This window comes from Uloborus diversus, chromosome 6 (genome assembly GCF_026930045.1).
Source record: "Uloborus diversus isolate 005 chromosome 6, Udiv.v.3.1, whole genome shotgun sequence".
In the NCBI taxonomy this organism is placed as follows: domain Eukaryota; kingdom Metazoa; phylum Arthropoda; class Arachnida; order Araneae; family Uloboridae; genus Uloborus; species Uloborus diversus.
Genome location: NC_072736.1, coordinates 147,197,743 through 147,224,144, shown reverse-complemented (window position 1 = coordinate 147,224,144; position 26,402 = coordinate 147,197,743). Strand labels below are relative to the sequence as shown.

The following is a 26,402-nucleotide window of genomic DNA, read 5'->3' as shown; positions in this document are numbered from 1 at the left end:
AAATGTTCTGGTTTTTCTCTTCCTCGGTCAATTATAGGTCCATTTGGTCAATTTAAGTAATAGAAGGCTTAACCAAAAGCTGTCTACATTATTTCACTTTTGAAATGTTTTTACTATTTGCATCAAATAACAAAATTCTTATTTTAAAAAGAAAATGTTAGATAGTTGGCATGTGGATCAAATATCTGCAGTAGCAGGTCAAGGAAAACCACCCTCCAAAAGAGAAGTGCTTAGCATCCCCCTCCCCCCTCCAAAAAAAGAAACGATTCAGCTCACTTCACAGTTAATTATGACCTTGTTTGGGGACGAGGAGGAAGAGATTAACCGAAAGTAAACAAACTAGTTGATCGCAGGTTTGCCACTATGCCACTATGGGAGATTTTCTCTAGAATAAAATAAAATTTAAAAATAAATTAACCAATACCAGTAGTATTCGCATTCGCCGTCTGCTTGGCACCAATTTGTTCTTGTCCAAGCCAAATACGTGGTTGAGGTCGCCAAATGGCTCATTTCTTTGTTTTCATCAAGCCTATCTTTCTCGTGAACGCTGCTTAGAGCTGACAATTGAACATACACTCGATTAGAACGGCACGCAGTAAATGAAACTGAAGGGCCATTTCTGTATCTGAGGGCCAGACTAACGTAAGTCCAAAAACACTGATTTTCAGTTTATTATGGGGATTGTAAGTTGAATTTTTTCCTCGCATTGAGCCATAAATCCCTAATCCTATATATGTCTTCATAACTATTTAGCAGTGTTATAAGAACGCGAATTCCAACCCTTGTGTGACCCAAACAAACATTTTTACATTATCTTGGAAAGTAATGATAGTGCGACTTATGTTAGTCTGGCTTTGAAGTACTGATTTAAAGAATAGCAAATACTTGAAAAGAACAAAGAAAAGCAAGTTAAGAGTTCAGAAGATCTTAACAGGAAGAATAAGGAGGAGGGGGGGGGGAATACTCTGCAACAACGTTTCTCAATCTTTTTTGGCCTGTGAACCGGACAAAATTTATATTTAAAACGAGCTGATGTGTGCATCACCCGACTTCCTTTTACGCCAATTTAATGACAATAGCGCCTTGGAGTAAGCAAGGAAGCATTAAATAATTTCACCCCTAGTTTCTTGTGAACCAAAGCAAAAAAAAAAAAAATGTTTTACACAGATTTACTTTCCCCATTATTGGCAATTTTAATGTGATTCAGTGATTAACTATCACCAACATTGGCCGAATTAAAACCATATTTGAAAATTTAAAAAAAATATCGCCAAACTTTTCGCCAAGTTGGCGACAAAACTTGGAGGCCAAAAGCTTGGCGATATATCGCCAAGTGTTTAACATATTATAACACCACTTGAGTTAGCATTGAAATTAAAATGATTGCCCCTCAAAAAGGTGTAAAAGACCCCCTTAAGAACATCCGAATGCAACCAAAAGAGAAGGTTCACAACTAGATCTTACTAGGAGTCTACGTACCAAATTTCAACTTTCTAGGACATACCATTTTTGAGCTATGCGAGATACATACGAACATACACAAATACGCACATACATACGTACATACGGACGTCACGAGAAAACTCGTTGTAATTAACTCGGGGATCGTCAAAATGGATATTTCGGGTGTCTGTACGTTCCTAGGAATATATCCACGTGTGGTCGGGTCGAGAAAAAAAACTCAACATTCCTTCGGGGTGAGCAAAATGGAAATTAAAGCCGATTTTTGCGTGAAAATTATTTCGCGAATACAATACTTCCTTTTTTGTAAAAGGAAGTAAAAATGAGCGGGGGAAGTAGCAGATCGGTGTTTTGTTTATCTTTTTTTTTAAACCAAAGTAAGAAAAGGAAATGTGAAGAAATTACCAGGCATTAAATAAAACTTCGAATAAGTTAATAGTTAATATTTTTGCTTTGTTTACAACAGTTTTTAGGTTTACAGATAAGCAATTATTGTACTTATTATCCGTAAGCTGTAAGTAAATAAACTTCAAAAAGATCCAAATTATGTTTCAAAAAAAGTAATTCTAAAATAGAGTCTAGGTTTTAAAAAGAAGCGAAACAATCGTGAATTTACTTAAGTGTCGCTAGCCTTCAAAGATATTATGAGTTCCAGATCCTAAAGATGATTGTATTAACGAAAAATATCGCACAAACCTCATCATCATTTTGTCCTTTTTTTTTTCCTTTTGAATCAGAAAGCTGTTTTTAACGCAAATAAATAAAATCCTGAGAGCCAGCAGGGGTGCACCAAGCTTAAAATTTTGGGAGGGCGGAAATTTTCAACTTGCCGAATGGAGCTCCCAAGTTTCGCCGAATGATGATAATTTTTCCGAATAGAACTCCAACTAGCGCAGCCAGAAATACCTTCTCTAGGGGTTTTTTCTTTTTGATAAAAAATACCTTCTGGAGAGGGTTTTTTGATTAAAAAAATCTTCTGTAGGGTTTTTTTTTGACGAAGAATACCTTCTGGGGGGAGTTTTTGATGAAAAATACCTCCTGAAGAGGATTTTTTGATCAAAGCAGTCCTTCCATATGCATAAACGACTGTATTAGAATTTGCATTTATGTTGAAATCAATGACTCTGGGGGGTGTCCCCCCCCTTTTCGCTGCGCCACTGGGAACTCCAAATCTTGCCAAATGATGATAATGTTGCCGAATCGTCAGCCAAAATTTGACATTTTCGGGAGATCACAGTGACCCCCCATCGGGGCGTCCCTGAAGTCAAAGTTTTCCGCGGATCGGTGCCAGTCCATCGGGCGAGAGTGGTTGAGAATCCCTGGTCTACAAAAACTATTTGTTGTTGCTTGTGCTAATGCTCTTACTGTGATCAAAATCCACCAAGATAATTTTTTTTTTAGTTTCCCTAACTTGAAAAAAAGATCTTTTCAAAATTTCTTATTTACCTGACGGTCTTTTTGGCCGCCGAAGAAGTTACGTATAAATGGTTGTAACTTATGATTGACTGTGCAAATAAGTTAAATTTAAGTAACAAAGTTATTTAATAAAAATAATAATAAAAATAATACTGTGTCAGGAGCATGGGTGCCCATATGGGAGCCAAGTGGGGGCTCAAGTCGCCTAGAACTTCCTTGCTTTTAGTGCTCTTTTCTTTGCAAAAATGTAAAAACAATTTTTCTCCAGTCATTAATGAATAAGTTATTACAAATGTCAAACTTTAATAACTCTACTGAAATCGGTTTTATGGGGAAAATATCCTGCTAAACCATGGGGAAAATATCTGAGCCTCCCCCCCCCCCTTAAAATTTCGCATATGAGTGCCCATGGTCAGGAGTAGGAGTATCTTTGTATCAAATGTAAGGATCAAAAAATGTGCTTACACTTGTTTCATTAAAACATTAAGATCTATAACACAAAATGTTGGGGAAATTATCGGATCGGATTGTTTCTCACGTTACGGTGGAGTGGTCTCTTTATGGAAATGTAAAAATAAAATTTATCGAAAAAATGAGCTTTAGAACTACCAACTATAATTCACCGCTTGATCACTGTTTGCTTCTAACATGAACAAAACTGAGAGCATTGCAATGTTGCAAAGAGAGAATGCAAATTACTTTCTAATGTTTGTTTCACATTTAATAAATTTAAGCAAACCATTTGTGCCAATGCCAACCCAATAATACGATTCATTTCAAAGTTTTCTTAATATACAATATATTAGAGGACCCGACAGACGTTGTTCTGTTCAAACTTTGTAAATTGAAAAGTTAAAATTTTTTAAATAGACTATCAAGTGCGTGAAATACACCGCCAGCTCAGTCATTTCCAGCCGAGGACTGCAGTTTTGTGCTTATTAGCACTCATCAGCCCGGTATAGGAAAGTGACTGAGCTGGAGATGGAAAACCTCTTAAGGAAGCCAAGAGTGCGAAACAAACTGGTAGCTAATATGGAATTAGCAGACCAGACGAGTGACCGAAGCAATGGTTCGGTTCAATAAGCACGAAACTGCAGTCCTCGGCTGGAAATGACTGAGCTGGCGGTGTATTTCACGTATTTATGCTTTAGCCCTGGCTAATGGGCGGTAATTTACTGAATAAACTATCAAGTGTTTGAACCGTTTTGTTGAAAAAAAAAATAAGTAAAAAGAAAAAGTTTTAAGCTGCTTGGTGTCAGAATACGTATATTAATTACAACTTGATTTATCTAATGCCCACTGAGCAGTTTTTTTATTAACTATTTTTTCTCCCGTACTTGATGGTTTGTTCCTTCAGCCATACTCAAAGGATAAAAAGCGTCCTCAGATATTAAGTGCAAAAAACTAACTACCCCATTTAGAACAAAAGGGAAATCCCGCTGCAACAAAGAATAAAACAATCGAAAGGATATCGTTTAAAAAACTGATGAAGGTAAAAACAATTATCTGAATAAGCGAAAATCCCCCCCCCCCTCCGCATTTACCGATGTAAAGTGAACACATTCCTCAACTAAAATGACTAAAAACTCCTTTAAAAATGAAAAACAATTCCTTGCAATTTGAAATATTTCGCCAAATAAACAAAAAATACAATACATTACATTAATAGTAGCTTTAAAACGTAAACAAATGATCACGCAACTCTATTGTTTATAACTAAAGTCGCCAAGCCACCACATTACTGTAATCCAGCCGATCAGTGAGCGAAGCCAACTCCGACCGATTAGTGGTCCGATCTCTTGAACGAAAACTTTTAAAATTTCATATATTGCCTAATTTATTCTTTCCGCCAAAGAGAAAGATCTTCCACTGCCCTGATTTTTTGTATACAAAACCTGGACGAAAATAAAATTTGTTTCGTCTTTAAATTTCATCATCTTTACCTTTAATAGTGTATTGATTAGTTTGATAATCCTTAAAATATTCTTGCCATTGGTGCCAAAACTCAGACGGATTTCAGCCGAGAAACAAATGTTGCTAGGTACGGTACTTTCTGATCATTTGGTTAGGAAAACCTAAAGCACCGATCCGGTCACATGACTCAACTACGACAACAGAACACACGTTTTACTTTAAAATAAATCTTGGGACCTAAAATCGTTGCTTTCAAGAAATGAAGGCTCTCTTTCTCTACGTTTTATCTATTCTCAATTGACATATAACAGTAGGAAATTTCATTACAAAAAGAAGTGCTGGCTTCAGGGCCCGATTAAGATATTGAGGGGCCCCAGGCCAATATTTTTTGGGGCCCCCTGTATTCAAACTTTATAACTATAGCCGTTGGCTGAAACAATTTTAGCCATAGACTAAAAAAATTTCAGCCATTTGGGGCCCCTAAATGTCTGGGGCCCTAGGCCAGGGGATAGTTGGCCTATTCAGTAATCAGGCCCTGGCTGGCTTTCTTATTGTCCTTTGCAACGGGTTAAATATTTATTTCAGTTCCCGCTCAACAATAGGTTAAAATAAATATTAATCATTTGGGAGATCTATTGTTTAAATTAATTAACTAATTAACAAAAACGTTTCCGATTCGATCCATCGCGCTTCGAAAAGATGCTTGCCACAACTTAATTACACACAAAAAATTTGATCAAAATCGGTCCAGCCGTTTAAAAACCTTATGGTGACAAACGTCCGCATAGAAGATTTTCATATATTAAGATGAGGTAGTGAGAAGCAAAGGGATGCAAGTGGCGAAATTAAAAATTTGAAGATAATCAGTACACATGGTAGGTGAACCTCTCCTCTGTCTGGGGGCAAGGTATAGTACTAGTAGCCTTGGTAGGTGCTGCTGTACAGCATGATTAAGAAAAAAATTCAATGAAAGCCTACCTAGGACGTAATATTTATACGCGTTTTACTCAAAACTTGAAAATCTCCACTTACATCCCTTTGCTTCTCACTGCTTCATATGATGAATAAAAAAATCCACGAAAAGTAGGACCGAATCAAAATGAAACGAATTTAGAAACTACTATAGAATAATTTTACGCGATATGTATTCAGTCTGCTTGCCAACATCATTTGTTGTACCATAAAAAATTAGTCAAAAAAAAATTGAATGGACTTGTGTATTTTCATATTATACAGCACGGAAATAATTATTTAAAAACTAATAATACCTAAGAAAAATAAAAAATATCTACTGCATGACTTCGATTACATCTAGTAGTCACGGAAAGGATAACAGTCGCGGGAAGAGTTTTGCACTGCTATCAATCTCTGTTTTTAATTCAAGTTGAACAAAAATCTTTTTGGTATCCCAAATTTCCTATCGAATCCACGAAAAAGGATTCAATTCAGATTTTATGATAAATAAGAAGTTAATTAAATAAAAAATTAACAATAAATTTGAGATCTTACCTATAAACGCAACTACTAATTTTTGTCTAATTTTTTGCTCAGAATTTCAAATTTTTTGTGTGATGGTTATCAAATTCGCGCTTTTTTTTTTACTTTCTCGGCGGATTTTGTAATTTGGGGGTAAATCTCAACAATGAGGATGACAGAATAAAACTATCAGGGACGTCACGAGGCCAAAATCTTAGGGGCGGTATAAATTTAGTCGCCCCTTATTTTTCAAACGTATGAATAAATACAGAGGGGGGGGGGGGGATTTTAGCTTTTGAACTCGAAGAGAGTCGTTACTAGATCTCAGCAATATGTTACTCCTATTGCGAGAGCATCATTCACTCCGAAATACGGGGGTGCAGGGGATCTCCCCCAATAAACTTTAGAAACGTTTGTTCTAAAAACGGAGTTTTAGAAAATTTTTGGTAGTTAAGGGGAAAATAGGCTTGTTAACCCTGAACCGACAAATTTTCGAAATTGTTATTTTAGGGAGATATTGATTATTTTAGGGAGAGGAGAGGAGAGTTTCAGTGGTTCGCCCCCGGAACCTTATCCAAATTGTAGCTCTAAAAACGCTAAGTCTTCGATCAGGTTAGGAATTTTTTCGAAATGAGAACTCTTAAAATGGAAACTTAAGACAGACAAACTTTAATAATGTTGGCGAAGGGGGATGCTAACGAAGTTGTATACCATTTAGAAACGTCATTGTAGATTATCTTTGGTTCTGTTAGTAAGAGGAGAAGTTCGGGGAGTCTCCCCAGACTAGTTTTCAAAATTAAATTTCCAGAAACTCAATTGTGGATGATCTTCGATGATGTTGTTGGGGAAGAAGCTTCGGGGGCCCTTCCCTGGAAAATATTTGAAATTGAATCCCTAAAAAATGAAATTTTTGACAACCTTAAATGATAGGGAAGAGCGTTCCCCTGTTACGGTGAGCGCGCTCTCCAAAAAGTTTTCAAAATAGTAAGACCGAAATAGGCGCATCAAAAAAAAAAAAAAAAAAAAAAAAACAGATCATACTCAGATCTATAAAGTGACAGATAATTTTCCAGAAATGGTCAAAATTGATTCAGCACATACATATCTATTCAGCACATGTCAAGAGAAAATTCGAGAATTTTTACAAATCAAATACTGCCTTCTTACTAAACGTAGAAGAAAGTAAAAATGAATTTAAAAAAAAAAATCCGGTACCATAAGAACAAAGTGTTACTTCCATCATCGAAACCCAACATCATTCAAAGTTGGATAAAAAGCATCTAATGATTAGTAGAAAGAACAGTCAATTTATAAATGGTAGAAAAGATGGGAGTAAAGTGGAATGAGAAAAATTCTACTCAAACTCTAGCTACTTTATAAAGAAAATTAATTTATTTTCGAACAGAGTTAAAAATACGTTATTGGTCAACTTTAGTACTATAGTTCTTATCAATTTTTCTCGATGCAAATGAATCATGAAACGCTGGAGCACAGTGGACGAAGCTCCGTCCAGAGCTGAACGAGCCTACTTTCCCGTATACCAACATCGACTTTCTAGCATCTGATAAATATTCTCTTAATTAGCTATGACTGCAATTTATGTCAAAGTCAAACATACCTTTTTAGCATTTAAAGCTGATTGCTAAAAACAAAATATGCCTCCCTCATCCGATGAAATAAATACGTGGGACAGTCAGATCAGACCGACACGCATTTTCCCCACCCAAATCCCTACTTTCCAATTGTTATTTTCTAGGTATTTTAAAAATTATTTTATTTATTTTTGTCCTGTTTTTTTTTCTTTTTTTTTTAGCTATATTTTGGAAATAAATTAGCAAGCCTTGTTTCATTTTCCTTTCGTCTTTCTTGGATGGCTTAAAAAAGAAGAGATTCTTTAAACCTTTTATTTTAGCCATTTTTGACCCCTTTTATTTTATCGCTATTCATCATACAAAATCGTGCAAGTACCTTCTCTCCCCCCCCCCTAAAAAAACTCATAAAAAAATAAAATAAACCAAACCGTCTAAACTTTTTTCGCGACAGACACTATGATACCATCCCGTCTCTGAGGTTGTTTTTATTGAGGAGGACACATGGTTGCTAAATTTTGGAAAGAGTGCGGTAAGAGGTATAATTTATACGTACGAACCTTACTAATTCCGGTTGAATGAACTTAAATATTTTTTGTTCAAAACTTTCATGTAAAAAAAAACACACACACACACACACACACACACACACACACAAGTCTTTTGAAAAAAAAAAGAAAAAATCCTCTCCACACTCAAATTTTGATGCCACAACCTGCGCTACCCTCACTGTGGGCACCCCTGCTGGTATAAAGGTTGTATCAGATCTCGGAATGAAAAATTTAAGCAGCCTTAGTGTGGACTACTGGTTGAGGAAGGTTGTCCTTAAAAAATCGGCTTGAGTGAAAAAATTTAAATTAAAAAAAAAAAAAAAAAACTAGAGGGCACAGGGTTTCAAAGATTTTTGACTGCTAGCGAGACATTAATGTCATACAAAAAGTTTGGAAACCGTTCGTGTGTGACGGTAAACTACTTAAATATCTCTCCCTCTTTTATAATATCTCCTTGTCCCAATGATTTCTGACGATATTCATATTGAAATGAAGGTGCTGTTAGACAAAAAAAGGAAAAAGAAAGAAAGGGGGAAAAAAAGGAAACTTCAAAGGTGACAACCTGAGGGCTGACAACATTTTTTAAGGGGCCAGTTCACGGAAGACCCCCCCCCCCCAAAAAAAAACACCTTGAGAAACATATGAACTTATTCATATGCAGGTACAACATACGCCTCCCCCCCCCCTTTTTTTTTCTTTTTTTTTCAACAAATGGCACCTATTGCAATCATAATTGTGAAAAACATAATTTGAATTCAAGACGTCAAAATTCAAATGAAAGCCCCGCGGGCTGGATGCTGTTTCTGTATAAGACGAATTATGAAAAGTCGAGAGGGTCGGGTATATATCAGGTCGATTCAGGGAGACATGGACGAGGAGCCGGAGGCGTTCGAACCCGCCACCGCCCAGGAGGAGCCCCCACTGCTTGTTTTAAAGTAAACGACACCTAGAGATTCCCACGTGTCCTGGTAAACAGTAAATAGTTCTTTTTTTCCTCTTGCGAACCTTCAAGTAGTGTCACCGTAAGGTCAACAGGTTAGTTTCTATTGAGAAATTAAAGCACTCCCCCGTCGTCAAATATCTGGTTGTACGAAACAAGGTTTAAATCTCTGGCAGTTCTGTTCTCATAAAATAGTCGCTCCCGGAAAACAAAATTCCTCTTTGACACAAAATTGAAATTACCCTCGCAATAAGGCATAAGGGTTTCTTGGACGCTGATTCTCCAAATGTGAACTATGACTCTGCGAGCCTTCACCACCACCGCATGAAAAGGGAAGTTACAAAATCCTCATATAAATAATAGCCAATGATCGAGTAACCCGCGAGTTTCAACAATAAAACTCGCGCCACGGCATGATAATTTGATAATGTGCTTTTGATAATGTTTAACATGCAGGGAAAGGCTTTATTGTGACAAGGCTGAACTCGATCCGGTCACTTAACTGTTTTTACTGGTAAGACTGTGTCATTTCAGGGGAATGAAGAAACAAAAAAAAAAAAAAAAAAACGGTCAACTATGAACCTTAGAGCAGGAATTAAAATGGAGGGAGCAAGTCCAATCATTGGCTTGGCAAACGCTGACCCAAAAGAACCCAAGTCATGTGACTCAACAGCGACGAATGATTGGCACGTTCTGCGTAAAACAAGCGAAAGAAACCTGATTTCTTCCAATGCTTTGCTTTAAAATCTATCACGTGACTTGGGGTCTTAGTTTCACGAAAGAAAATCTTCATTCCCTCCGTTTTATCTCTTCTCAATGCTATGAACGCTACATATTGGAGTTTAGGGTTCAGCCACTGGAGTTAGGGTAACATTTCAACTATCAAAATATCACCAAATAGGCAATGGCTTCGTTCAAATGTAGAAGCAATTTTCACCCGTAATACCTTGACGGGCGATTTTCTAGTTTTTGGAAGATTATGCAAAACAAACGAGGTCGTTCCTGAAGAAGTTTGCGTTCTCCCCCTTTGATGTGAAGTCCGGAGTTCTAACTCTGAGAATAAAATGTTTAACACTCGCGAGTGTGTCTCGAACATTTAAACTACCTAGGATCTTAGAAGGGCCGGATCTTGGTACGTACTTAAATGGCTCTCATCACCCATTTCTTAATATTTATCAGGACATTAATTCATCCAATTGAAAATTTAAATTGGAGAGCGGATTTTCGAAATGTTAACTTTTTAAATCTCTAATATTCTAAAACTAGTATAAATGCAGGCTAATGAATTAAAATGTTGAATTCATGTAGTAAACTTAAATGATTATTTAGAACTGCATGCTTGGGTTTATGTCGTGTAATGTTTTTAGAATGTTACGATGAGTCCAATTATTATTTGTTCTAAGTATACTCATGTCGGATAGTTTACAAAAAGTATACACAACGCAATGTACTCAACATCAACAGTAAATTCTACCATCACCATCACGGCTCAACAATACGATTTTTTTCATTTATGTACATTTTTACATGCTATTACTTTCCTTTTGTTTTGACATACATTCAACTTTTTTTTTTCTTGTTAATATAATTTTTGCAAGTTCGGAAAGTTTTTGGTGGAAAAAAATAAGGCATTAAAATAGAGCTGTCTCTAAAATTGACACCGTCTAAAGCAAAAGTTTTGCCCCACCCCAGTCCATACGCAAATGAAAAGTGCGAAACCTGATTTGATTCTCAAGCTGCAGTGTCAAAATTTTGCTTTTAATAAAAAAAAGAACTCTATTGTTTTGTATAGAAAAATGGGTGTTATTCAACACCCATTTTTATGCAGGTCTGAAGCCCACAAGGTTTTTTAGAAAGAGTACCTGTAACGAGAGGGATTTTGATCTCAATTGGTGAGAGGACAAGGACGGATACAGGAGAGGGCTGATCCTCCCTCCTTGAGCCGAGATGTAGAAACTCACCCTCGGCATATTTTCGATACTGAAGTTCCAAAACCGTATTTTTATACGATCTTCCATAACCTTACGAAAATGAGGGCTCTCCCTCGGAATTTCTTAAGAACTGTATAGTTGAAAACGCGCACATCTCTTAACATTTTGGTGATAGGGATTGAACTTTCTACAGGAAATTTTTTGAAGTTCCACAGAATCAATTTTGGACGATCTTAGATGATATAAGGTGGGATTCGGGGGATTTACCCTGGAAAGTTTTCAAATTGAAGTCCAAAAAAAGCAGTTATAGGACACATATGACGTTAAGGTAAAGAATGGGTTTCAGTACGCTCCTCCGGAATTTTTTAGAAATGGAAGTTCAAAAAATATATTATAAAAAAACTTAACTTGAGCCGATCTTCTATGATGTTATGGGGCAGAGGTTCCGGAGTTTATAAAAGGGTGAGTATCTGAAATCAATCGCCCCCTCCTTGAATATTTTTTAGATCCGTCCTTGGGAGACGGGAGGGGGGGGGGGGTCTTCGTAGCATTTGAGGCAAGTGCGCCATTGCTTTTGGAGGGATGGCACCCCGGACGCAGATTCACTAGAAAAAATTGTCGCTGTCTAAAACTTTTTTTTGGATGCCTCACTTACCAAATCAACTAACTCCATGAAGCAAAAGTAGAGAAAAGTTATAAAGAAGATGGTGTTATCAATAGGAGTAAACAGGCCCTCTTGTTACATTTTCTGCCATCACATGGTCAAATTTCTGCCATCACAGGGTCAGACAGCTACTGAACCAAAACTGTAATATAAATTTACATGCTAAGCATTGAAAAAGCACTATTAAAGCAGAAATGAGGATTTGTTTTTATAAGTGGAGTCAATCGATTTGGCAATTGAGACATCCAGTTATCTCTAAAACTTGCAAATCTCCAGACTATAAATTATAGGCACGAAACAAATAAAACTGATTCGTAAAGAATTCCGAGTTACAGAACATTCACATTTCTGGTGGCTTTCGGGTCAGTTGTCCCGCTCGGACGATCTTAGTCACAAATAGAGCACTATCGAATGAAAGTAAACCCATTCTATCAAACTCCTCAAAACAAAAGCGGTCAAAACTTTTAACTACAAATTTAATAATCTTCCTTCTTACGATGAAGTATTCGAACACATTTTTTAAGACCTGCCCACTGCCCGAAATCTTTTACAACAGAGGACAATCACAGTCCTTGAACTCAGTCCCTAAAAAAGGCGTGTTACGAAAACATAAATTGGAACCTGGCAATATTATTCTCGCTCGGCGCGGTCACGTTTAAAGCTCCGAGAAAGACCCGACTCGGTTTAATCGCTGCGACTTGAAAAGTTAGCACAAACAATCAGACACTTACCATCCACTACTCCGGAGCAGAGAGAAGAAAACATTCCCGATATATCCTATTCCTCGAGAAATTCCGAGTCCTTTTAAGTGGCGGCTGACTCGATGACAAGCGCGGGCCGAGTCGGATCACATGGAGGAAGCAGAGAGAAAAAAAAAGAAGTGCAAAAAGCGGCAGCACTGCAATCGACCAGAGGTACTTCTTATCGTCCTTTCCACACACGAACCGTTTACCCCCAAAAGTCCCTCCCCCGGCTACCTCATTGGCAAGCGGCTTCTCTTCTCCCACTCCGGATGGGGCGCGGAGCTTTTAAAAGGCGATAGGGAAAGATGGCCGCTCGTGCACAGATTGGAATTGGATCAATGAAATTATCGACTCTCGCGCGGCCTCTCTCTCCAAACCGTTTTTATCCCCCCCCCCTCCATCGGAGTCTCATTCGGGAGGAGGAGGTTGAGCTACTTTTGTTCTTCCTTTTTATTAATCATCCTCTCTCGCCCTTTCATTCCATCGATCGGCCGCCGTGAATAGTCATTAGAGGGTTTAATTGTTTTCGAATGGTTCGTTTCGCGAACTGGTAATTGATATGAGATGGAGTCTGATTAAGCACTGCCGGCTTAATTAAGAAGCTCCACGACATGCTGATGCGAAGGATCAGGGTCCTTCTTCTCGATACGGTATAGGCTCTCGTTTTTACGAACTTCCAGTTTACGAGCGTTCGCGAATTTACAACTGATGTCGACTGTGCGCCTACTAGGAGAGATCATTTTATTATACTCGGCCAGTGGCGTATCTAAGATGTGGATTTGGAATAGATCCCACTCCGAAACTCAGAAATTCGATCTTTTTTGAACCAAAACCAAAAAATCCCCATCCGAAATTTTGTTCTTCTATCTACGCCGTTGTACTTGGTCTGTCATCAAATGTTTAGTGGAATAAGTTTTTTTATTCGTTTCCAAAAGCAAAAATGAATAATTTATGCAGGGGCGTACACAGAAATTTTGGGGTCCCTCACAAATGACTTTTCCGGCCCTCCCCCCTCCATATTGTTTATCCCTATATTTTACCCCTAATTTTAAAAATATTGGGCCCCTGTAGGCTCCAACCCGGGCCAACAGGTGACACTCCCCCCCCCCCCCCCCCCCCCCGTGCGCTCCCCTGAATTTATGTCAGGGGTCGGCAAGCAATTTTAGCATGGGAAACTTCGGAAATTTTTTTATCGAGGTCCATACAAAAACACCTCATATTCTACATTGGCCATTAAAAATTTAAATCGGTCACGCAATTACTTCTAAAATAATACAAAAAGTGAAAATAATTGCCCCTAAAGATATTGTTTTCTAAATAAAAATACTTTAAAAATAACTTTTTTGTGCAATTGATATTTTCTAAATCATGAAAATCTGTGCTCGCCTGTCTGTGTGTGTTGTGTGTGTGTGTGTGTGTGTGTGCGAGGGTTTGTGTGTGTGTGTGCGAGGGTTTGTGTGTGTCTGTGCATGTGTGTGCCTGTAACCCTATCTCCATTGGACTGTAAATGTTTCCCATGTCGAAACTGGTACCATCGGATAGAGGACGTCCAGGGAAGCCATTCCGCCCTGTTTCATCCCTCTAAATCTTAAGGGGCTGGAGATATGTATTGATAAAAACAGTCTACAGGACATCCAGGGGGAAACGCATTAAAATCATCAATTGTCATACGCTGCAGGTGGCAAACGAGGGTTGGCTAGCGAAGCGAGCACGGGAAGGAGCACCCTAGGGTGGGTGATTGTTAATCAGTTATAAAGGGTGATTTTTACCAAGTTGATGTCAAGGCTGAACATAAACAGGCATAGAATTGTGGATGATTCGCAGTTTTAGAACTTGAATACGTCCTAAGTAGGCTTTCATTGAAATTTTTTTCTAAATCATGTTCTATAGCAGTACCCACCAGAGCCAGAGTATCATCTCTTGCTGAAAACAGTGGAAAGGTTCTCCTACCATTCGTATTACCTTCAAATTTTTAATTTTGGCATTTACATCCATTTGCTTCTGACTGCCCCATATGTGGAAAATAATAAATAACCCCTTTAGCATCTTAACAACCAATTATTAAGTCTGCTTCAATAATAATTAAGATTTTTTTTACCATGAATCAAGGCTGGCGTAAAGCAGCATGCGAGACATGCAGATATCGGATGTCAGTTATACCGTTATGTACAAGCGTGCTAACAGCCTCTTTACAGTTTTAAGAAAAATTACGCTAAAATATGTGTTTCGACAGCCAAACGTTCAAAAAGGTTAATAAAATATTGAGCAAAGACAAAATCTATGCACGTTTCCACATAAATGTTAGTAATGCACCGTTTCAACAGGGTGAAATCAAATCGGGCGAAGACAGGTTATTTTCCCTGCACTAGTACTGCAATTGCAGAGAAACAACTTTTACAGAATTTATTCGTTTTTATTGAGAATTCCCATGCGGCGGCAAGATAAGGAGTTTTTGCGACGGAACTTTAAAACCTTAATATAGTGAAATCCGGTTAACACGAACTTCAAGGGACCGTAAATTTTGTTCGTTGTAACGGATATTAAGCAATGTAATGAAAATTACATCGGGAAAGAATTTTGTTTTTCGTTGAGACGGACGTTTGGTTGGTTTCATTGTAACGGGATTTCACTGCATTCTCGAACGGACGAAAATGTTCCAGAATCTTCTAAGGTACGCACTATTTTTTGGATTCTTTTAGAGAGCCTGAAGGGAAGCGTAAAAGCGAGACGGAACTAATTGACAGGTTTTGATGAGATTAATATGTAATTAGCTATTGTTTAAATTTTGACTTAGTGTGAATTTGTGATATTATTTTGATAATTTCACTTTCACTTCACCTAGTATTATTTTAGAATAAAAGTATTACAATCCAATTGTCCGAACTCACATTATCCGAATCGCTGATTATCCGAATCGCTTTCAGAATTTCAGAAAAAAGATAGACGGAAACGCACTGCGATTTGCAAGTGCGACAGAAAATACGTAGGGCAGAATCGCAAAATAATGTTTCTGTCTACGCGCTATTCTCTCCGTGAATCTAGTCAGTTTATTTGGACAGAAGTATTCGGAAAGTTGCATTTAAAGCATGTAAAGTACGGCACGTGCATAGTATACTAATGTACAGCCCTTGTAAGAACGCTTAACAAGGAAAAGTGTTGCCTTTTCATATGCTAGGCAAATTAAAAGCTCTTTTTCTTTAAAAATATGTTTTCCCCCATTTTCAGCATACTTTCAAACATTAACTAAAGTAAACCCTTCTTCGGAAACGATCCAACTTTCCAAATTTTTGATTACCCGAATACGGTCCGGTTCCAATTGATTCGGATATTTGGAGTTCATCAGTACTATGTTTTTGTGCAAAATTTGGAAGAACTTTAAGCGATTAATCGAGATTCTTACCCTTTCATCTTTTCTACTTTGTATTAAATTTTATTAGTCTTGACTCATGATTAAATAATGTATAATTGGGAAGTAGAGAAGAAAGGATCCCACATTAATGCGAAAAATGCTCGTTTGTATCTGAAATTCAAATTTGAATACGAAACGAATGCGAGATAACGAGCTGAACTTGTTTAGAGAGGGAGCAGTTGTTTCTCCCTTACATCCTCTGATGTCTTCGTATAAGTTTATAAATACGAGTAATGGCCCCGTTTTAACAGAAAGAAACCTGTTCGGGCGAAAACACGTTATTTTACCTGCATTAACACTGTAATAGCAGAGAAACAACTTTTACAGAATTTATTCATTTATTATTAAAGACATTTTATTAATTATTTTTATTATAGTGAAGTGTCTATGGTAATGCCTAGAAAGCATGTTTATCAAGTCTAAAGAGATGACCTGTAACATGTGTGACGAGTATTTATTGAACCGAGCTGTCAACTTTTGAGAAACTAAATTAGTAGCAGAGTTTCATGGCGGGGGGGGGGGGGGGGGGAGCAAAACTAAAAATTAAATTACCAATGCAACAGACACAATGAATAGTTTACGTTTCAATTTCCAGGGGGCAATAAACATTTCACTCTGAAAAAAGTACTAATAATAGTAATTTAGGTTTTTTTTTTTGTTTTTTTTTTTTTTGTAACATTAATTGTGGTAAATTTCTTTTCTTATTTTTTAACAGATGTTTGGAGTTTCATTAAAAAAAGGCAATATTATCTAAATGATTATTATAATATGGAAATTAGCTGTAATGATTGAAAATTTTCCTGCGATAGAAAAAAAAAACAAAGAAAGAAAGAAAGAAAATCGTAAGTTTTGTGCACGTTTTTGTAGGGTTGTAGTTCAAAGCTGTAGTTCGTAGAAACTACGATTTTTTCATAGCAGTTGGAAGCTCTGAATTGAAATTAAGACAGTATATGAATTTGCTTTTAGTTCAACCGAATTGAGGCAGGGTTTTAAAATTGTGCATTGATTGTGATCAAAAGCAATTATTCTTCACACTTTTCAACAATTTGTAATTTTTTCTCGCATAATAAAGGAGCTTCTAAATGTTTCAAGCCACAAAATCTCGGAACGCATAGCGCCTTCCGCATTTAAACTGTCAAATTATTTCTGGAAACGTACAAACAACGATCAAGCCGCCTCCGAACTAAAGCTCACAAGTTCGGGCCTTGCCGCCAACACGCGATCCTTTTAAATAAATAAATAAAACGAGTAGAAATAAAAATAAAAAAAACTTCCCCACCAGAAATGACTCATACCCGGGTGCAGTTCAAGTTAACACTTGTAGGCCCTAAGTTAAGCGGGGGAAAAAAATGCTGGAATCTACATCGATTTTGTATTGAGGTGGCTCGGCTTAGCGATGATTCGGCAGTAGCGAGCATAAAACTTAAAAATATCCCCTAATCTAGGAGTTATATTTGGAGGATTTATAAATGGTACTCCACGAAATTAAAATGGGGAAATAAGGAGTAAGTCAAAGACATCTTATTTTGGCTTGCGCTTATAAAAATTAGAAGTTTTCTCCAATTAAATATTATGCTCAACAGCTCGATTTAGGCGTACATTTTTAACGAAAACTAAATGAGAGAGTAAAGCGACGTAAAAAACTACAAGTTGATGCTTTTATGCGTAGAAAAATATCTTCTTTACATATAATAAAGCTGAAAGTCTGTCCGGAGGATGTCTGGATCTCTGTGACGAGCATAGCGCCTAGACCGTTCGGCCGATTTTCATGAAATTTGGCACAAAGTTAGTTTGCAGCATGGGGGTGTGCACCTCGAAGCGATTTTTCGAAAATTCGATGTGGTTCTTTTTCTATTCTAATTTTAAGAACAAAAATATCATAAGATGGACGAGTAAATTACGAAATTATCATAACGTGGAACCGTAACATGGGCACAAGCCCATTGGCGAGATACGAAATTATCATAACGTGGAACCGTAACATGGGTACTAGCCAATTGGCGAGAAAATTCACCACACATTATTTGTAAATATACAGGCGAACCAAAAGACCTTTTAATTTTTCTATTACGGGCAAAGCCGTGCGGGTACCACTAGTAAATAAATAAAACAAATAAAATAATATTTAAAAAAAACTGAAACAGTAAAATAAATAAATAAATAACATAAAACAAAACACACAAATTAAATCTTACTAATATTATATATGCGAAAGTTTGTCTGTATGGATGGATGTATGGATGTATGGATGGATGTATGGATGTTTGTTACTCTTTCACGCAAAAAACTACTGAACGGATTTTGATGAAACTTTACAATAATATAGCTTATGCATCAGAATAACACATAGGGTAGTTTTCGTCCCGTTATGGGGGGCAAAACCCCCTTAGGGGGGCAATAAAACACAATTTTTGTATAAATTCTCTAATATTGGGATGAAAAAATACTTGCACATATTTACATTATATGTCTATCGAAAGCTCTGATTTTTCTGCTGAAGATGGCACCTGTTCGAAATTTCTAAGTAGAATAAAAAACGAGTTATGAGCTTTTTAGATCCATGTTCGAAGGCTTTCCTCAACTTAATACAGTATTTAGTGTATCATCTCAACTCCCTGTCGATAGCGACAATTGTTGTATTGTTGACTTTCTTTGCTTTTCATGACTGTTCAAGGCTTTTCTCAAGTCAAATCTTGAAGTAAGATTTTTGCACAAGATTGGCAAATAATACATGATTTGGCTGATGATTTTCCATTTAAACGGAACTTTAATGCAATTAATAGTTTTTATATTATATATGCGAAAGTTTGTCTGTATGGATGTATGGATGTATGGATGGATGTTTGTTACTCTTTCACGCAAAAACTACTGAACGGATTTTGATGAAACTTTACAATAATATAGCTTATGCATCAGAATAACACATAGGGTAGTTTTCGTCCCGTTATGGGGGGCAGAACCCCCTTAGGGGGGCAATAAAACACAATTTTTGTATAAATTCTCTAATATTGGGATGAAAAAATACTTGCACATATTTACATTATATGTCCATCGAAAGCTCTGATTTTTCTGCTGAAGATGGCACCTGTTCGAAATTTCTAAGTAGAATAAAAAACGAGTTATGAGCTTTTTAGATCCATGTTCGAAGGCTTTCCTCAACTCAATACAGTATTTAGTGTATCATCTCAACTCCCTGTCGATAGCGACAATTGTTGTATTGTTGACTTTCTTTGCTTTTCGTGATTGTTCAAGGCTTTTCTCAAGTCAAATCTTGAAGTAAGATTTTTGCACAAGATTGGCAAATAATACATGATTTGGCTGATGATTTTCCATTTTAAACGGAACTTTAATGTAATTAATGGTTTTTATTATTATTTATGCTGATTGAACACTTACTCATTATTCAAACAACCAGCAGATCGCCAAAATTTTTGCAGAAAGATTTCCGTAGCTGATGCATTTGGCAGTTTTTTCAACGTTGCTGTTTTTGAAGCCGAAGACTACGTCATAATGTTTCTCAGCTTTCACCATGTAAACAAAATATCGCCAATCAAAGAATTTTCAAAAGACTTTTTTTACTGTGTTAAATAATCCAGCAACTAAATTAGGCAAATCCATAAACAGCACAAAAACTTCCATTAATTTTCCTTTTTGCACAATTTCAAACAATCACCAAATTGTATTACTTATTTTGGTAACATTACGATTGAAACTGTTTAGCGCCATTTTATGGTGACCAAAAATATCTCAGCATCTGGCGACGATATCTCTGTAACGAAAATTAATATCATATCGTTTTACAAAGTAAGGAAAGAATGGGGGAGCATCATCGAAGGTACCCCGAAACGACTTTCGCAAATTCGGTAAAATCGCACCAAGAGCCACAATGATTGAAATTTCCCGAAATAACTAAAGCAAGTATAAGGGGATTACGAGCGCAGCTACTTTTTTTTAATCACTTCGTACTTCATTAGCCATACAGAGAAGGTTTTAGACTCCATGTTAAAAAAAATGTATCAACAGATTAATCTTTTTAAATATGAGAAGATTAATTTCATGTTTTTTAAATTTGTATATGCTTAAATATAGTGCTTTCGTTTCTAAATCAATACTACTTTGTTCTTTATACTTATTGCTATTTTAGTTTTATGGGTAAGGAAGAAACTCGATTTTTAATCACGTCAAAAAGATGTGTTTTAAATTCTTTCACTTAAAACAGAAAACAAAAGCAAGTAACGAATTTTTCTAATAATTATTACTGACCCAGGCAACGCCGGGTATTTTTGCTAGTAAATTTATAAATGTCCAACGAAAACAATATGTGAGAGTACAGCGATGCAAAACACAAGTTGATGCTTTTGTGCGTACGAAATAAACATAAATAAATTTAAAAAAAAAAAATTTGAATTTTGACATCTTGAATTCAAATTATGTTTTTTCGCAATCACGAGTGTGTGTATGTAGGCGTGTGTGTGGGGGGGTATGTGTATTTGTGTGTAGGCATGTGTGTTTGTGTCTGTTGGCATAAGTGTGGGGGTAGTTGTGTGTATGAATGTGTGTGTGGGGGGGGGGTATGTGTATGTGTGTGTAGGCATATGTGTTTGTGTCTGTGTGCAGGCATGAATGTGTGGGTAGTTGTGTGTATGTGTGTGTGTATGTTTTTGTGTATGTGTAGTGTAGGTGTCTGTATGTATGCGTGTGTTTATGTGTTCGTGTGTGTGTTTGTGTATGTGTGTAGGTGTTTGTGTGTGTGTGTGTGAGTAGTTGTGTATGTATGCGCGTGTGTGTAGGACATGGATGCAACCTGGAGACGGCTTTTGCTATAGGAGCAGCATCGTGAGGAGCCGGTCGATGGTGATGGTGAGGAGGGTGGCGGTGGGAAAATAAAATGATAGGACGCAAAAACAGTCAAGTGAGAACAATAAGCAATCGTGATTGCTCAAAAAAAATTAATTTGAATTTTGACCTCTTGAATTCAAATTATGTTTTTCGCAATCACGAGTGTGTGTGTATGTAGGCGTGTGTGTATGTGTGTGTAGGCATGTGTGTTTATGTCTGTGTGCAGGTATGAGTGTGTAGGTAGTTGTGTGTATGAGTGTTTGTATGGAGGGAGGGGAATGTGTATGTGTGTGTAGGCATATGCGTTTGTGTCTGTGTGCAGCCATGATTGTGTGAATAGTTGTGTGTGTATGTGTAGGTGTCCGTATGTATACGTGTGTATGTATGTGTTTGAGTGTGTGCATGTGTTTGTGTGTGTTTGTGTATGTCTGTATGTGTGTGTATGCGTTTGTGTGTGTGTGTATGTATGTGTGTGTATGCGTTTGTGTGTGTGTGTGTACGTGCGTGTATGTATGCGTGTAAGAGTAGGATATGGACGCAACCTTGAGACGGTTTTCGCTATAGGAGCAGCATCGTGAGGCGGCCGGTCGACGGTGGTGCTGCAGAGGGTGCTGGTGGGAAAATAAAATGATAGGACGCCAAAACAGACAAATGAAAGCAATAAGCAATCGTGATTGCTCAAAAATAATAATTTCAAAAGTAAAAAGCAGCTAAAAGTAAAAATTCCACCTAAAGTTAGAAAGGAAAAAAAATCAAAGAATATAAAATCACGTGTTAAATTGAGCGCTCTGACACTTTTCACTCCAGGGTCCTCCGTTCCTACCACTATTTGTGGTTTAACCATTTGGATGGGGATGGGTTGCTGAAGACAGCTCTGATTTTTTGATCCAGACCAGAAACCGAGAAATCCCTGGTCCAGCACCCCCAGAGGTATCGTTTCACTTCGAGGATTTCGTGACCACGAGCATTTTTAATGTCCTCCAGTCACCATTAATGAAGACGGTGGAACTTCGACCGGCTACTATCGAAACCGGAACCTTCCGGTCACAAATCCGATATCTTACCGATCAGACCACCACGGCACGAGCGCTCTGACGTCGAGACAAGGCTTATAATCATGTCATGTGGATGAAGAGTTATTACTAGACCACCATTTAAATCGCAGCGTAATCCCCAAGTTTCCTATATTTTTTCGACTCGCAACTGATTCTCTCTCTCTCTCTCTCTCTCCCTTTCACATTTTAAAGAGAACTGGAATCACAAACTGGAATCAGGAACGGCTGATAAAATAACCTTTATAATAGTAGATTATGAACGCTCCAAACTATAAGAAACACAAGAAATGTAGCAACAAAAAAAGGTTTCCATAAATATTCAATACTAATTTAGGAAAAATAGTGTGATTGATACATACACAAAGTTCTTTTAAGGAAAGTGAAAAAAACTAGTATGTTGTGGCCATCATGAAACTTTCTTCTATATTTTTCTTCTTTTTTTTCTGATCCCTCCCCATGCTTGACGAGGAAGCAATATTCCCAACAAAAACGAAATTACACATGCAAAAACTTGACGACCATCCCAATGTCTGAATTATTGCAAAAGCAAAGCAAAGAGCGAAAATTGAAAGTTATTTTAAAAGCCTTACTTGAATTAATTACAAATATTTTATTTATTAACAAACATAAGATGGCAACAGTTAAACATTTTAAATCATTGAGATAATATTTCCGATCATTTCCAGACAATTAAAATCACGAGGAATACGCAGACGACAATCTATTACGATTTATCTTTCTTATTGTTGCATTAATAAAACTATTTTTATTCGCTAAAAAATAATGATAATAAAAATAAATCAGCATCTCTTGGCGCGATTGGCACCAAAATTGAACCAAAGCCTGTTTACATATGGATTCACATATATTCTAAATTTCAACCAGAACGTAGCATTACTTCTTGAGATAGGGCACTCACAATGGAAAAAAAGAACGGGCGATTGCTCTACCCCCTTTTTAGCTGTTGACACCAAAATAAAATCAGTTCTTATACCCACTAAGGGCTACTTGCCGATAAATTTTTCTTTCATTCCGTTCATTATTTCTTGAGATACAGCAGTCACAATTGACAAAAAACGTTCTATAGCTCAACCGCCGTTTGAGTTATTGACACCAAAATTGAATCAGCACCTGTTCCTGTTGATGGCAACATATGGACCAAATTTTGTCTGATTCCGCCAGTTACTTCCTGAGGAATAGCAAGCACGCGTAACTCAAAAAACGTCCCATTGCTCCACCCCCCTTGGAGGAATTCGCGCCAAAAACCAATGGGCACAAGTTCACATAGGGGCACATATGTGTACCAAGTTTCGTTCGATTTCATGCGGTAGTTTTTGCTGTAGAGCGGCCACAAAAAACTGGTCACACACAGACGTGACACACACACACACACACACACACACACACACACACACACACACACACACACACACACACATACACACACACACACAGACAGACAGACATTTTCCAAAAATAGTCGAAATGGACTCAGCACACCTCAAAACGTTCGAATCCGTCAAAATTCGAAATTCGAAAATTTGCACGAATCCAATACTTTCTTCTATATATTAGATATAGAAGAAAGTAAAAAAGGATAATTTGAATTTTGACATCTTGAATTCAAATTATGTTTTTCGCAATCTCGAGTGTGTGTGCAGGAGATGGACGCTACCACCCATGAGGAGCGGATCCGGGGAACAGTACTGCTCGTGGAGACGGTGCTCGCTGGAGAACCAGCACCTGCAGGGGCCGGTCAACGGGGCACGCAGATGCCCAGTTCCAGAAATCAAAGGATGTGGACGTCATTCAACGGTCAAGTGAAAACAATAAGCAATTTGCTCAGAAAAAAAAATAATAATTTGAATTTTGACATCTTGAATTCAAATTATGTTTTTCGCAATCACGAGTGTGTGTATGTAGGAGTGTGTGTTTGTGTGTGGGGGGGGGATGTGTGTTTGTGTGTAGGGGGTATGTGTATTTGTGTGTAGGCATGTATGTTTGTGTCTCTGTGCTGGAATAAATGTGTGGGTAGTTGTGTGTATGAATGTGTGTGTGGGGGGGTATGTGTATGTGTGTGTAGGCACATGTGTTTGTGTTTGTGTGCAGGCATGAATGTGTGGGTAGTTGTGTGTATGTGTAAGTGTCTGTATGTATGCGTGTGTGTATGTGTTTGTGTGTATGTGTTTTTGTGTGTGTGTATGCGCGTGTGTGTAGGATATTGACGCAACCTGGAGACGGCTTTCGCTACAGGAGCAGCATCGTGAGGAGCCGGTCGACGGTGGTGCAGGTAGAGGGTGTTGACGAGAAAATAAAATGATAGCACATTAAAACAGTAAACGGAAAGCAATAAGCAATCGTGATTGCTCAGAAAAAAAAATAAAATAATAATTTGAATGTTGACATCTTGAATTCAAATTATGTTTTTCGCTATCAAGTGCTTTTTAACGTGGGTGCAGGCATGTGTGTGTGTGTGGGTATGTGTATATGATGGCGTGTGTGTTTGTATTTGTGTGCAGGTATGTGTGTGTGCGTATGTGGGTATGTGTGTGTATGTGGGTATGTGTGTGTATATATGTGAATGTGTGTGTGTAGGCGTGTGTTTGTGTCTGTGTGCAGGCATGAGTGTGTGGGTATGTGTGTATGTGCGTGTGTGGTTATGTGGGTGTGTATATGTGTGTGAGTGTGCGTAGTTATGGTGTATGTATGCGCGTGTGTGTAGCATATGGATGCAACCTGGAGACGGTTTTTGCTAGAGGAGCAGCATCGTGAGGCCAGTCGACGGTGGTACTGCAGAGGGAGGTGGGGGAAATAAAATCATAGCACGCCAAAAAAACAGTCAAGTGAGAACAATAAGCAATCGTGATTGCTCAAAAAAAAAAAAAAAAAAACGAAAGAAAGAAAAGGAAAAAAAAGCAATGTAGATTAAGAAGAAAATCTATTATTTCGTGAATAGAAAACGCATAGGCGTAAAGGAAATATATGAAAGCTTTATCTCTCTCTCTCTCTCTTTTTATTTTTTTTTTGTTTTCTATTTTTGATTTTTTAAGAATTAAATTTCGTGTATTTGTACAACTTATGGATTATGGCGTAACATAAGAATTTATTCAATTTAAGTTTATCCCGTGATTATGCATACAACAGCAAAGATTTCAATTCAAATCCAGAAGTGTTACTCAATTGTTTACAAAAAACACTGACTTCACTTGTTCTAAATTTCACTCCACCCTTCTTCATACAGGGTTCCCCCCCCCCCCCACAATGAAAAATTACTACTATTACCAGGGGCATATCACAGGGTACATAAATTTTAGGGCCCGCCATAAATGACTTTTACGGCCTCCCTCCATACTGTTTACCCCTTCGTCTCTACATAAATTTCACCCCTCGTTTAAAATATCTCGGGCCCCTTTCAGGCTCAGGAAACAGGTGTCCCTCATCTCGCCCCCCCCCCCCTTTTGCACGCCTCTGTCCATTACACTAAAAATATCAAAACTGGAATACTACTTATAAAGCACGAATTTAGTAAGATGTAACTATTTCTGATAAATACTTCATATTCACCAAAAAAAAAAAAAAAAAAACGAAGGAAATATAATTAAAAAACGTAGTTTTTGAAAAAAGAATTTTTTTTTTTTTTTTTTTTTGAGAAGATCTTCGAGAAAATTTTCTGTGAAACAAATTAAAAGAATTAAAATCACCCGATTGTCCGTACGCGTTAGCAGTAAGTGCTGTGAAAATAAAGCTTCAGTAAAATGTAATGGAAAGTTTAGGTAGGTTGAAAAAAAATTTCGTTTTTGGAAATTCGAACAAAGTACTAAAAATACAGCGAAAATAGAGGAACCGCTGTAACAGTGGCGTGCCAAGGGCGAAAAAAAACGGAGGGAATACGGATATATTTCGGATGGTTACAGGGAAAGTTTTAATTCTTTTCTAAGGTCAGAAAAAGAAAACCTCTGAGTTTCTAGGGCGGGGGGGGGGATGCTCTCAAATCCCTACAATAGATATACCACTGGCAGTGAAATAAAAAAAACAACTTTTTCACTGTAGGCGATGACTCTCCTCAGAAGTTACTGCCTGACTGTGTGCCTGACAAATCCTGCACGTGGCGTCATGCGCAGAACAGGTGACAAAACGGTTTTTAGATTCGTGCTTTTCTCGATAATTTGTATGGAGAATTTTTTTCCTGAAGAAGGGCAATTACCCTCAGTACCCAGTTGACACGTAGCGAATTAAAAAAATCGTCAAGTTTTGATTCTGAAGAGTATAAACAAAAGAAATAGTATTTATTTTTAACTAAATTTTAGGGACACATTACTTTTTTGCAGCAATTTTTTAACGACCCCTGTTTATTATCAGGAAACCCAAGTCAGTCACCCGAACATTGTTACGTTTCGTTACGCGCCATTTCAAT

At 37.3% G+C, this 26,402-nt stretch overlaps 1 protein-coding gene across 5 annotated transcripts in view; it reads right to left on the bottom strand.

Moving 5' to 3' along the window:
• Positions 1-26,402, bottom strand: part of LOC129225179 (LIM domain-binding protein 2-like) — a 132,186-nt gene that overhangs the window by 54,605 nt on the left and 51,179 nt on the right. Inside the window, exon 1 of one of the 5 annotated variants that reach the window (XM_054859742.1) lies at positions 12,674-12,790. The exons of the other annotated variants lie outside the window; for them this stretch is intronic. The gene's annotated coding sequence lies outside the window, so the exon portion shown is untranslated. Of the gene's footprint in view, positions 1-12,673; positions 12,791-26,402 lie in introns of those variants that run through there. 5 annotated transcript variants of the gene reach the window in all.